General features: G+C 38.1%; 1 long non-coding RNA gene across 1 annotated transcript in view; it reads right to left on the reverse strand.

Annotated features, from left to right (window-relative positions):
• LOC129146717 (uncharacterized) overlaps positions 1–13,453 on the reverse strand; it is a 176,513-nt gene that overhangs the window by 41,504 nt on the left and 121,556 nt on the right. The gene's annotated exons all lie outside the window — the stretch shown is intronic.

Here is a 13,453-nt window from a genome sequence, read left to right on the forward strand (position 1 = left end):
ACTATAATGAATTCTTGATTTCTTTTTGATCATTTATTGAGACATGCTACCATGCTTTCCTCTTTATCTCCTGTCCTTGAGATAGATGATCTGAATCATTGGGTAAAGGTTGGGGTCCTTCCTCAAGGACTTTCCTCAAATCGGGGCCTGAATGTCATGTCCTCAAATGCCCTATCTTCCCTTTCCTTCATGGATCAATGACATCCTGGACAGGTAAAAAATCAGCTTGTTTTTCTGTTTTCTTTTAAAAGCAGTCTTCTGTTTATAAAGAATAAGAATGATTTTCATTCCTTTAAAAAAATTATTCTTAAAACTTCACCTGGATAGGGCCTCCCTGTTGGTGCAGTGGTTGAGCGCTGGGTTGCGAAGTTGCCTGCAGCTTCTGCAGCGCTGGTTCCATCCGCAGACACTGGGTGAGCGTCCCACAAGGCGCGCAGACCTCTCCTGCCACCCCCTGCTCCCCTTAGCAGTGTACTTCGTCAGTCTGACTGTTCTGTTCCCCGCTCTGGCTCTGGTGAATTCTCTCACCCTCCTGCGCTTCTGACTGTACCCAGTGCTTGTATAAATAAATAAATCTTAAAAAAATTTTTTTTCACCTAGATATATTAGTTAGTTCTAAGTTTGTTTCCTTGAATTCTCTTTAGGACTGAATGAGCACTTTCAATCTAAAGATTCAAGTCTTTATTCAATTCAAAGTAATTTTCTTCAATTGTTTGTTGAATTGCTTTGTTAGCCATATTTTTGTGGAGATCTTGCTACTCATCTTTTAACTACAAAATTGTGTTGACTTGGGGCCTCCCTGGGGGTGCAGGGGTTAAAGTCTCAGTGCTATCAAGCTTCACCAGCCTCTGCAGCATGAATTCGATCCCTGTCCAGGGAGGCTGACCCACATGACACAGCAGACCTCTCCTGTCTCACCTACTGCTCCCCTCAGCAGTGTAGTTCAGTAGATCTGCCTGTTCTGCTCCCCACTCTGTCTCTGGTGAATCCTCTCACCCCCACCACCACTTCTGGCCTATACCCCAGTTCTTGTATGCATAAATAAAAAATCTTTTTAAAAAAATCATATTGACTTATGTGTTCCCAGGCCTCTAGGTTGCCAACAGATCAGGTGGTCTTGACTGGAATCTGGTTATTCCATACCTCAATTTGTGTAGGATTCAGATCAATGCCACAAGTCTTTTCCTGGATTCTTCCTTATAGACTCAGTTCTGGTGCAATTCACCTCTTGGTGGAGAAAAGTAGACACTAGACACTTCAGAGAGCTGACAGAAATAGATCTGACCTCTATAGGTCTCAGATCAGAAGTAGCAAACCTTCTATATGATTAAGCAGAAAATCAATGAGAAAGGGTGAGTGTCATGGAGGGATGAGGTGAGGACTAGTTTTAATAATAATCTAACCTTCCACTGATTGTTTTTCCATATATTCTATTTTTTCTTTCTATAAATCCTATGATTCACATGTTTGGTCTCCTGAATATTGGTTGATCACTTCAATCGTGGTCCTCTGGGCTTTTGCTGTGTTTTACACAATATTTTTTCCCTTGATTTCCCAAAACACTGACTACTCTTAGCAAAGTTTATGTTCTTTTTCAGCTATTAAAACTTTTATTTGTAAGTCAGCCACACATATATTTTTTGGTAGTTTTATCGTCTACTTATTCATATTTCTTTTCTTCTTTTTATCATTGAATTTTTTTTCTTTTGAGGATGGTCTTTCTATATTTTTATAATTGAGAAAATATTTTGTTTATAGGTTCTTTTTTTTTTTAAGATTTATTTATTTATTTATACAAGCACTGGGTATAGACAGAAGCGCGGGAGGGTGAGAGAATTCACCAAGCCAGAGCGGGGAGCAGAATAGGCAGAAGGACCGAAGTACACTGCTGAAGGGAGCAGCGGGCGGCAGGTGAGGTTTGCGCGCCATGTGGGACCCTCCTCTGGTGGCCGGGGAGCAGCCGGGGATTGAACCGGCACTGCAGAGGCTGCGGGCAGCTTCCCAGCCCAGCACTCAACCGCTGCGCCACCGGGGAGGCCCTATAGGTTTGTTTTTAATCAAAAATGGTTATATAGTTTACATTTTAGAGGGTTTTTTTTTTTTTTTTTTTACTTTGTGAAGGTTTTTTTCTTTTTCTGCAAGCAAATGGCTTACTTTTTTTTCAATCACTTATTATTGGTTTCATTGTTATTTGTGTTTTAGAAGCATGGATATCCTATTCCAGGTGTTGTTATCATACCATACCCAACACCAAAACACCCATAGTTTTCCACCATAGTCCCTTGTACTCCCTAACCACTTATTCTTGCACCCATCCCTCACCTTGCTCTCCACTAATAGTTTCAATTCTGCTGTCATATTTTTGGGGTTTGTTATTAGTTTGGCTTTATCTGACTCTTTGTTTTGTTTCTCTGTAATTCACATATAAGTGATACCATCTGGTATTTGTCTTTCTCCTCCTGACTTACTTCACTTAGAATAATTCCCTTCAGCTCCGTTCATGTTATTGCAAATGGCAAGTTTATCTCTCTTTTTTTTGATAACTCAGTAGTATTTCATTGTGTATATATACCATACCTTCCTGATCCATTCAAAATCAACTATCCAGGTCTTTTCCAAAGGTCAGCTATTGTAAATAGTGCTGCCATGAACATAGGAACTGATGATAAGTGATGATGACTATTTTCTATGCAACTGTTGACCATCTGTATGTCTTCTTTTGAGAAGTGTCTATTTAAGTCTTCTGTCCATTATTTTGTTGCGTTATTTTGTTGTTGTTGTTCAATCATATTCTATATCTTTTTTCCCAATGGAGATGTAATTGACATGCAACAGTGAATTTAATATATACAATATGTTGATCTTATACATTTATATAGTGTAATGTGATTATCACCCTGTCACAACACATGATTATCATGTCTCTTTTGCGCAGAAAGAACATTTAAGATGTGATCTCTTAGCAATTTTTGAATCTCATCTTTTTTTTTACTAAGGTTATTGACTGAATGTTTATATCCCGCAACATCTACAAGTTGAAGCCATGACCCCAAACAGGATGGTATTCAGAACAGCTGTAGGAAGGTAATTAGGTTTACAAGAAATCATAAGGGTGGAGCTTTCCAGTTGGGATTAGTGCTCTTATGAGAGGAGACTTCTCTCCATACCATGTGAGAATACAGCATGAGAAAACTTCTCACTACAGGGAGTCAGATGACCCTTGCCAAAAATTGTGTCTGCCTGCACCAAGATATTGGACTTCCCAACCTCTGAAACTATGAGGAGGAAAAAAATGTCTGTTGTTTAAATCACCAGTCTATTGCATTTTGCTAAGCAATCACAGCTGATTACGTCAGGCCTGAAAAATCCTTTATATATTCTAAGTAAGTCTCCTTGAGAGTCATTACATTTTTGCTTAATTTCTCTTCCATCTTTCATTAGCTCTAAGTTGGTAAGACCCTTTCTAATCTGGTTGTTCAATTTGGTCTATTTCTAGGCTAATGTCTTATAAAGAAAGTGTTCATTGTCAAACTGCTGTCCCACAATTATTCCCCATGAAATCATAATGCTCTGTCAAAATATTTCTAAAGTGCTGGTAGGATGAATGTTTAAGGTGTGTTTCTATTGTCACTGAGATTCTTTGACTTTAAAAAACTTTGCCTTCAAAATTTTGGCTTGCACAATATTGTATTTGCAAACTGGTTTCTTAATAAAATTTAATTTGACATTAACTGATTTAAACAAACCCTCATTGCTGACTTTGCAATTGTTTCATTTCCTGTTAAATATAGCGAACTTATAATTTGTCCAGTTTCCTGGAAACAATATTGCCCTCAGTTGTTTGGTAATTGGGTAGATATTTATTGTAACATCCTATACTCACCATGTAAACATTTGATATTAGTAGCTATTCATAACTGCAGGTTGGCATGTTCATGAAATTAAACAAAGTAATTAATTTAGTTTCAGGCATAAAACAAGGAAATATGCAGGGCTGTTGAAGAAACAGGAACATGTGAAAACTCGTGGAATTATTACAATAACAAAAAGTGTGTAGCCTGCAGTAATAAAGTGATTATTAAATTATTGTGTCAAAGAAATACATTTAATTTATCATTAGTAGCCTTAAAGATACAAATTTTAATATTTCTCCCTTATATTATCAGGCTACTTTACATATATATTGACTATAATTATTCTGTTACTAAAACCCCAAACTAAACAACTCCACTTCAAACATATCATTTTTTACGTGTGAAAATCTCTTCATTCCACTCAGGCAAAACACCTAACAGGATATCACTACTTAAAACTACCTGTTCTCTAGAGCGAATGTCATGAGAGAAGAAAAATGATGAATATAATCAAAGCTAAGGTGATAGAGAGGAAAAATAAGGAGGGGGAAAATCTTCTTTATTCTCAAAATGTAACCTAGATTAGTCATATGTCTTGGTATCCTGGTTAAACTATCAATAGCAAGAGAATGCTATCCTTTGCAAAGTTCTTCAATATATTTATATGAAAAATACTGTTTGGCCTGACGTGGGTAGCTCAAGATGGTGAAGTAGGAAGTTATTGGACTCATGTTCTCCCCCCACACACACCCCAAATAAACAGAGTATATGGAACAATTCTTCTGAAAAAGATCTGAGATGAGCTGAATAGCTCCTCCACAACAGGAGCAACAACAACAAAAATATGGCACCAAAACAAGTGGGAGATACAATAATGCAGTCTTGTCCAAAAATCTCACCCCTAACATAGCAACCCACCTTTTGTAGCTCTCACAGATACCAAGTTTCTCCATGAGGGTGAGGGGTTTGTGCCACATATCAGGTACTATCACCTTGGGCTCTGCACCTCCCACCACCCAAAATCTAGCTTTAAAAACAAACAGGACTTTGAATCAGAGACCCAAGATATTGGAACAAAGTCTGCATCAAACAGGCAGATATATAGACTCATTCACCCCAGAACCCAGAATGAAACTAGCTACACGAAAAGCACCTAAATCATGCGTGAGGGGACTCATTAGATGATCTTTTTTTATTTTTTGTAAATTCATTTATTTTTAATTATTTTATATATTTTTACATCATTTTTTCATTTTTGTACAATGTATGCATTTTCATCTTGGTTATAGTCCCCATACAATTCCCACCACCCACTCACCTGTGAACTGTCACCATGGTCCCTTGAGCTCTTCCTACTCTTGTTTTGCTCCTACTCCCTTCTCTCCCCCACCCCCCCATAGTATGTCTCTCATTTATAGTTGGCTGTTGATTTTGATTTTTACTTTATTATAATTAGTTTTTTTCCTGATCCTTTATTTGGATCCTCTATATTCCTGCTATAAGTGAGACCATCCAGTATTTTTGTTTTTCTTTCTGGCTTATTTCACTGAAAATGATCCCTTCCAGCTCCATCTGTGTTGCTGCAAATGGCATGAGTTTATCTTTTTTGATTGCTGAGTAATATTCCATATTACTTAATATTTCATATTACTTAATATCCCATATTCCATATTACACAATATTCCATATTGTGTATATGTACCACATCTTCTTGATCCAATGTTCATTGCAGCACTATATACAATAGGTAAGCTATGGAAACAACCGAAATATCATTAACTGATCTTAAAAGCATCTGCCAGGGGGCCACAGTCTATTGGGACTCTTTCCCAGAATGGAGGCACTGGCAGGTACATTTTGGTGGTGGATCTGCCTCCCTGTGCCTATCAGCTGCAGTATCAGTCAACATAGCTGGGCTAGCCACATCCCGCACATGCCTCTGGGGCACAGTTGAAAATGGAGGAGCACTCAGGGAACATAGCTGGGTGGGGGTTACTTCCTTTGTACCCACACTTGGCCTTGCTAGAGCTCACCAATTCCCACAAGAAAGGAGCATATACACACATTTGAGACCAAACTCTTGCAGCTATCTCCAGGGAATACCCTAATAACACTAGATCTGGAAGCTAGCAGTGTTTATGATGGCTGCTGCCCCACAAAATCATATATATTGGCATACTTTAAAGTTGTTGCCTGAGGGTCTGACCTCTAACATGCCTGAAATTAGGTGCTAAGAAAGATCCCTTCCCTCGTAACACCAACAGGTCTTGGCACACCCTTAACCATGGGGACCTATCAAGAATAAACCACGCTGCCTCGACAACCACAAAGGTTGTTCAAGAGACAACCTTTAAAAATAGGACAAAGTAGAATGATAAGGTTCAATACCTAGACAAGGTCATGCTTTCAAGATTGGGAAAAGCAGCCATCTTACCCAATACATAGGGACAAATACAGACAGTCAAATAAGATGGAGAACAAAGGAATATGTTTCAAATAAAAGAACAAGACTTCATAAAAGACCTTAATGCAGCAGAGATAAGCAATTCACCAGATAAAGAATTCAAAGTAATGGTCATAAGGATGCACACTGAACTCAGGAAGCGAATAGATGTACAAAGTGAGAACAACAGAGATAAAAGAAAGTTTTATTTACTTATTTCACTGAGCATGATCCCTTCCAGCTCCATCCATGTTGCTGCAAAAGGCATGAGTTTATCTTTTTTGATTGCTGAATAATATTCCATTGTGTATATGTACCACATCTTCTTGATCCAATGTTTATTGCAGCACTATATACAATAGGTAAGCGATTGTATACAGCTTATCACAAAATTGTAATCTATTGTATATAGATTATCACAAAATTGAAGAATACAATAACTGAACTGAAAAATACAATGGAGGGCTGCAATAACAGACTTAATGAAATGGAGAAATGGATAAGCAAGCTCACAGACATGGCAGTGGAGGACACCCACACACAGCAACAGAAAGAAAAAAGAATTTTAGAAAAAGAAGATAACTTAAGGCACCTATGGGACAATGTCAAGTTGGATAACATTTACATTATTTGGGCCCAGAAGGAGAAAACAGAGAGGAAGAAGTAGAAAAGTAATTGGAAGAAACAAAAGTTGACAACTTTCCGGCCTGGGGAAGGAAAGAGACAACCAGTTTCTGGAAGTGTTCTGAAGAATGGGAACCCAAAACGATCCTCAGCAAGACAATTAATAATCAAAATTTCAAAAGTTGAAGGAAGAATCTTAAAAAGAACAAAAGAAAAACAACTTGTTATGTACAAGTGACTCCCCACCCACCACCCACCCCCCAGCCCCCATAAGACTCTTGGCAGATTTTTTTTTTTAATCAGAAACTTTGTGAGCCCGATAAAAACAGCATGACACATTCAAAGTGCTGGAAGAAAAAGACTTCCTCTAAGAATTCTCTGCCCAGCAAGGTGGTCACTTAGAAATGAATAAGAAATAGTGTTTTCTAGACAAGCAAAGGCTAAAACATAAAGAACTGACATTAAATAGCCCTGATAAAAATGAACAAAAATAGCCTTGTTCAAGCAGAAAAGAAATGGCACTGAATAAAAACAAGAAAACACATGAAAGAAAAAAGGTAAATATGAAATTCATGTAATGGATTTTAATCACTTATAAAGTTAGTATGAAGGGCAAAGGGCAAAAGCAGTAATTTTAAACTGGAATTACAATAAGTGGTTAAGGAATCTAAAATGTGATATCAAAAATCTGAAAACTGGTGAGGAGGGCAGTAAATAATGATACATTCAAAATTAGGTTGCTGTATATATACAATATGGAATACTATTCAGCAATCAAAAAAAGATAAACTCATGCCATTCGCAGCAATGTGGATGGAGCTAGAAGGAATTATGTTCAGTGAAATAAGTCAGAAGGAAAAAGAAAAATATCAGATGGTGTCACTTATAGCAGGAATATAGGGGAACCAAATAAGACATCAGTGTAAAAAAATAATAAGAGTACAAAACACAACAAAGCAAAACCAGACAATTATAAATCAGAGACAAACTGCAGGGGAGGAGGAGGGAGAGGGATCAGAGGGAGGCAGGGAGGAGCACAGGGGACTGAGGTGATGGTGCATGGGTGCATTGGGGGAGGAAACGCTATGGGGACTATACCTGAGGCTTGGGGGAAGCAAATATTGTTTAAAAATGAACAATGATGGGCCTTCCCAGTGGTGCAGCGGTTGAGCGCTGGGTTGCGAAGCTGCCTGCAGCCTCTACAGCACCGGTTCGATCCCCGGCTGCTCCCCGGCCACCGGAGGAGGGTCCCGCATGGCACGCAGACCTCTCCTGCCTCCCGCTGCTCCCCTCAGCAGTGTACTTTGGTCCTTCTGCCTGCTCTGCTCCCCACTCTGGCTCTGGTGAATTCTCTCACCCTCCTGCGCTTCTGACTGTACACAGTGCTTATATAAATAAATAATTTTTTTTAAAAATCTAATAATAAAAATGAACAATGATGTAAAAAATAAATTAAAATAAAAAAATAAATATCCACTCTTTTAAAAAAAAAACAAAATTAGGTTGCTGTCAACTTCAGTAGGATATTATACACAGAGGATGTTATATGTGAACTTTATTGTAACTACAAAGCAAAAACCTATAGTGAATAACAAAAAAAAAAAATGAGAAAGGACTCTAAACATAATACTAAAGAAAGGTATTCCCTTCCCCACAAGGGAAGAGAACAAGAAGAGAACAAGGCTGAACAACAAGCAATCAGAAAATATATAACAGGACCTCCCTGGTGGTGCAAGTAGTTAAGAAGCAACCAATGAAGCTATCCACAGCCACTGCAGCACAAGTTCGATCCCCAGCCAGGGAGCTACCCATATGGCGAGCAGACCTCTCCTGACTCACCCGCTGCTCCCCTCGGCAGTGTATTTCAGTCAGTCTGCTTGTGTTGCTCTCCACTCTGTCTCTGGTGAATCCTCTCACCCCCCACAACTCTGGCCTACACCCCAGTTCTTGTATGCATAAATAAATAAATCTTTTTTTAAAAAAGAAAATATATAACAAATGTTTTATAAATAATATCCTTCAATCATACATGAAAAAAATCTTCTGTCATCTATGGAGCATGAAACATTCTAATCAACTTTTATGCAGTCATTCTATATGCCACACCTGGATTTCTAATTTTCAAATGATTACAATATAATGAACAATTCCAAGACTATTACCACACTGAATATAAGTTAACCTTTCACAATTTCAAACTTCATTCAGAATCTATCTGGATCATTATTTTCATGAACAGTACTGAACAATATAAGAATCACAGCTAAAGAATATCTATGGGTAAAAGGACAGATAGCAGAGTGTTTAAATATTTTAAAACTAAACAACCATTAAAATTACATATTAAGGGCCTCCCCGGTGGCGCAGCAGTTAAGCGCTGGGCTGCGAAGCTGCCCAGAGCCTCTGCAGCGCCAGTTTGATCCCAGGCCACTGGGCAGGGTCCCACATGGTGCGCAGACCTCTCCTGCTGTGCCCGCTGCTCCCCTCAGCAGTGTACTTCGTCAGTCTGCCTGTTCTGCTCCCTGCTCTGGCTCTGGTGAATCTCTCACCCTCCCGCGCTTCTGACTGTCCCCAGTGCTTGTATAAATAAATAAATAAATCTTTAAAAAAAATTATATATTAAGAAAGAATTTCACATTGAAAAGATGAGCAACTCAAAAGCAAATGACAAACTTTAGAATTTTATATCCATGATTGAAATGTTACTCATTAATAAAGCACTGATATGCTGTTGAAATGTCATATGCTTAATAAGCATTTTAGGACAAGAGAAAGGACAGTAAGTAGTTAAAAAAAAAGGGGGAAAAAAGAAGACATGAGGCAAGGCATAAAGGGAAGGGAAGGTATAAAGCAAGCCAGTATTTCTGAAACATTATTTTTTTCTCCCTCGTAATACCTTCAAACATACCATTTTTAGCATGCTAAATGAGAAAGACAAGAAATCTCCTAACAACCTACAAATTTTAAATCATGTAACATCAAAAGGGATAATTGTTCTAACTGCCATATTTAGTAAAGGTGAAGCTGCAGAGAGCTTTGCTAAAATTCTTCCTTGAAAGGAAAAATGAAAAAGTCGTCTACAGATGAGGTGTCTTTGGTTTTGGCGATCTACCACTTGTTGGTTATTCTTCTCTCTCCCCCACTACAAAGAGGGTTAATAGTTTTCCCTTTGTTTTGACTTCAGAACTTACCCATCATTTTCTTTGTTCATTTAAACCTCAGAAATCCTTGAGGACTGATGATGCAGTCCCCACGCTAAAGACGCTAAGATGTTGCCCCATTTGATGGAGTCTGTGGATGTGGCTGAGAGGTGTCCCAAGTCATTAACAGGATGCTACAACTCAGCCTGCTGTCTTCACAACTCTGGTTAGCCAGCTTCTCTCATTTCTGCTAAATTGAAGCTGCCAGCTAGGGCAGAAAAATCCACCTTATATTTATTTTCCTTTGACCCTTTCAAAAATGAACATGAGGTTTAGAAGAATCCATAGCTCAAAATGTTGTTTACTTAACAACACTCCTATTTCTACACACATACACACACAGAGACACAGGTGGGCATGTGCACCCCATGCTTTTCGAACAAACAAATAATTTATGTCATAACAAACCTTGGTAGTTTTTCTAGTTCCTTAAAATTACCCTAGAGTTCAGTTCAGTTTTGGTTTTAGTTTGGTTTCCAATGACAATCAAAGGCTTGTGTGATTTCTTTTGTTTGTTTGTTTGCTTGCTTGTTTTCTTTTGGGCTTTTTCTGGAGCTATGTCTCCAAAAATGTATGAGGTTGTGTCTATTCTATTGTTTGTTTTGCTTTTTACCATTAAGGACTCGCCATTAAAAATTAAAAAGCAAATTATTTTCCCTTACTTTTTTCTTTCTTAAAATGTTTATTAAACATACAAAGCTTGCACAGCACAAATCAATGCTTTACTAGTAAGCAGCATTTCAATAGTCTCTCTTCTAACCTTGTTACTGCTTTATTAACCTGACGGGGTCATTTGGCTATGCCACGAGAATATTTTCTATCTGTGTAATGCTCTGGTTACTCCCAGCCAAAATGAAGAGGAAAAATACATGGAAAAATGGGGTGAGAGACAATTTATCAAACCAATGTGTGTTGGGGTTACCAGTAGGATCCAAGTCTGCCCAGCTGTCCCTCTTGCCAAGCACTAGCACGAGTTCCACTTTCTGAAGTTTGTCCGATTTCCAAAAGTAAAAGCATCAGAACTAGCACTGTAATAAACTCATTAAGTATCTTTCTCACTAACTCCTCCTTCGTGTCACCTCTAGATCTGGGGACATAACTGCCAGCAACGCTTTCAATAACCTCAATGATAATCTAAAGATAATTACTGAAAAATTTAAACTAACTTCAACGTATAAAATGACAAAGATTCCCAGAATAATCAGTCTTGGTCTATACCTCCTGTAGTTAATGGTTTTCAATTGACAGATTTATCAGAGAAAGGGGACTTGATGTGAGAGACTGGTCTATAGGAACCACCATATACTGAGTTGGCTAAAATAATCCTTATTATTTTTTCCTCATAACTTAAGCATATTATTTAATTTTATTTTTCTGTTCCTCAGGTCATAAAATGGTTAGAAAAACTAGCACTCTTCCCCATCATGCAAGAGACTACAAAAATGAGTTAGATTACAAGCATGGTATCTTTATAAAATAGAACAATAAGTAAGCCAGTCTCAAAATTTTTCTATTTAAATTTATTTGGAAAGATGAGTTTTGAGGAGTTCTAAACGAAGGTTTCCGTTCCTCCAGTCTTATATTCAAAATGCATCGTATTATTCTAATAGTGCTAGGAAAGTTGAAAGTATGTACATCTCTTTGGAATCTCAATTACAAACCTAATTGATTGTACATTTCTACTCGCAATGTTCTAGGTCTTGGTCACTGCTGGGGAGTGAATTGGGGGAAAAAGGAAATTGAGACAAAGAAAGGAATGAAGGGGGATTGGGGATTATGTGAGACATTAAAGGGATATCCAGGATGAATTAGCTTTCATAGAAATGTGTGCAAATAAATAGAAATGACACCATTTATAGAATTAAAATAAAGCTTGACTTATTGAAAAAGAATACGAATATAAACAATATACGTATTTTATAACCTAAGTCTGTTACATGAGTATCTTATTACCTGATATATTGCGTTAGTAAGATTGCACCAGATAATGCCGAATAATCAGAAGCAGCTCTTGAATGGGGAAAGGTTGTTTCTCTTATTTAAAATGAGGCTGTAATCTTCAGGCATCATGTGACACTGTCAGACTATTTTGTATGGGCATTTCTTTAACTCTCTCTCTCCAACTGATTAGAGCAATGTCTGTAATGTACCGGAGCTGTCTACACAAAGTTCTTAATAGGACAAGACTGAACAACCTTTTCTGACTGGAAACCCTGGCTCCAGTTTGTATATAGCTTGCCTTATGTAGCTTGTCTTTTTGAATGGTGATGTCTTCCCTTAACTGCAAGGAAACAAATAAGGCTCATGCACAGGTTTAATTTGGCATCAAGCTCCCACTTAGTCCCTTGTGCTTGTTTATGGCACATCTGCAGCTGTTACTCTCTTCCCTCTGTCTGCAGCCGCCTCCACGGTGAGGTAATAGAACCAGGCTGTCACTGCTCTTGCTTTGCTCTTCAGCATGTGTCCCATCTCCCCTGGTGACCTCACCCTTGTCCTGCTGAATACATTTTCTTAATAAATGCTTTTATATGAATATGTTCCAATAGCATCTCTGAGTTATCTTTTCAATCATTACTTTTTTCCTTTAAAAAGTGCATGAAACCCAAAATAAAAATGCAACCAAATGCCAATATGCCTGGTGTTGCAAAGCTGATAAGATTTTACTTAATCTGTTCTCCTTTTGTTCTTCTTTCTCCATGCCTCACAACTCACAATAAAATTCTAAATGATGAGTGATTCTCATAATTGTCTTGCTGAGAAAGCAGAACTTTTTTTCTAAAATCTGAGGTGTAAAATTGCTCAAGGTTTACAAGCCAAGAAGGTTTGGAACAAAAATGTTTAAAGTACTTCATCAGGTCTCAGTGGAGTCCTTGGAGGTAAGAAGCCAAGTCAGGCTGTGCCGTTCTTCACTCTTGTAATTCACGAATGATCACATGAGATTTTCCACTCTGTGAAAGATGCTTCCCATCTTCCTGCAAAGCCTGATTCAATTGTTCTTGATTTTTATCTTGAAATCTCACTATGTCATGTATGCATTCATTTAATTAGTCATTTATTCACCACCCATTTGTTAATGGCTATTTATTTAGCATGTAACATTAGACATGGAATTCAAAGGCATTCAAATTAGTTTCTTTTAAACTAATGTTACCTCAATTTAAGAAGAAATGATAGGGCCTTCCTGGTGGTGTGAGGGGTTAAGCACTGTATGAAGCAATCGGCAGCCTCTGCAGCACAAGTTCGATCCCGAGGCCAGCCAGGGAGAAACGCACATGGCGCGGCAGAATTCTCCTGTCTCGCCCACTGCGCTGCTCCCCTCAGCAGTGTATTTC

This window comes from Talpa occidentalis, unplaced genomic scaffold, assembly GCF_014898055.3.
Source record: "Talpa occidentalis isolate TD23 unplaced genomic scaffold, MPIMG_talOcc4v2.1 talOcc4.11, whole genome shotgun sequence".
In the NCBI taxonomy this organism is placed as follows: Eukaryota; Metazoa; Chordata; class Mammalia; order Eulipotyphla; family Talpidae; genus Talpa; species Talpa occidentalis.